The sequence below is a fragment of the Notothenia coriiceps genome, unplaced genomic scaffold (assembly GCF_000735185.1).
Source record: "Notothenia coriiceps isolate Sejong01 unplaced genomic scaffold, NC01 NC01_scaffold00019000, whole genome shotgun sequence".
Taxonomy (NCBI): Eukaryota; Metazoa; Chordata; class Actinopteri; order Perciformes; family Nototheniidae; genus Notothenia; species Notothenia coriiceps.
This window is the reverse complement of record NW_011351701.1, coordinates 281,039-282,257: the sequence shown is the minus strand read 5'-3', so window position 1 is coordinate 282,257 and position 1,219 is coordinate 281,039. Positions and strand designations below refer to the sequence as shown.

The following is a 1,219-nucleotide window of genomic DNA, read 5'->3' as shown; positions in this document are numbered from 1 at the left end:
TGTGTGTGTGTGTGTGTGTGTGTGTGTGTGTGTGTGTGTGGTCCGTACAATGTCACTTTTTGGGCAATTTTTTGACTTTAAACCAGCTGGAAGTTGGACAGAGCATCTAATTAGGGCCATAATCGTGTGGCCATTAAAACTGCAACTGCATTTAACTTCAGCTAAAAAGTTGTATTTCTTCATTAAAGTTATGGTTAAGGTCAAGGAAGCCTCAGGGGTATTCATTTTCAAATCAATGAAGTGTTCGCGAAACAAACAAACAGTGTTATGTTAGTGTTTAAATATGCAAAAAATAGTTGTGTGCACATCTGAAGTGTCTTAACTGCATTTTGAAACACACTGGTGTCATATGGAAGGCATGACTCAGCAAGTAAATGGATGTAACGAATTGTGTTAGGTAAAAAATACTGAATGATGTGCAGCGTTTCGGTAAAATCCTGTTGAGGCAGGCAGGAATGATGCAGTGTAGGATTGACATGTCAAAGCTGCTGGGTGTTATCCTTTAAAGCGTTTAACTAAGGCTGTCAGCATTTATGCTCGCGATTAAACTGGAAACCTTAACGTCAATTTCGACCCAAACTTCCTCCCTTAATTCCAGCCCTGATGTTTACCATGAAATCCATGCCAGTGAAAAGGCATCAGTAAGAACCATCACTATAGCGCCACATGCCCTCGTTCGTTATTGGTGTGGTGAAGACTGAGGAAAGAAATATCGCCAAACCAGTTTCTTGGAGCTACACAGAAGTGATCGACAGAGGAGACGGTCCCCTCTAGGAACTGATAGTGCTCACTATATGATAGCAGCATATTCCTTGTGTAACGCACGTTATACATAGGCTGATTACAGCGGCTCTACGTTTGTTTCATACCAATGATTCAGAAACTATGTTATAATGAAGTAAAAACAACTCTGTGATATCTCTTACCAGTATGCCATGTTTTTTTTAAAGAGGCCCTATTGAGCCCTATGCTTTCTGAGATTGTTCCTTTCCTGTAGTGTGTTACATAGGTTTGTGTGCATGTAAACCAGAACACACTCTTCTATTGGCTAGCACTCCAACAGATTGTACGTGAGAGCCTAAAGGCCGCTACACACCCACCTGAGAACAAAGAATGCGTACCGAAGTCGTCCCGACTTTTACGTCAGTTACTTTACGCCCATACTTGCCAACCTTTAGACCTCAGAAATCGGGAGCATTTCAAAATGCAAAATTGGGGG

The 1,219-nt window shown here is 41.5% G+C and overlaps 2 protein-coding genes across 2 annotated transcripts in view; one reads left to right on the top strand and one right to left on the bottom strand.

The window, feature by feature from the left end:
- The window catches only part of tmem51b (transmembrane protein 51b), a 33,387-nt gene that overhangs the window by 7,579 nt on the left and 24,589 nt on the right, over window positions 1-1,219 (bottom strand). The window lies entirely within an intron of this gene.
- LOC104951624 (CUB and zona pellucida-like domain-containing protein 1) overlaps window positions 1-1,219 on the top strand; it is a 17,033-nt gene that overhangs the window by 377 nt on the left and 15,437 nt on the right. The window lies entirely within an intron of this gene.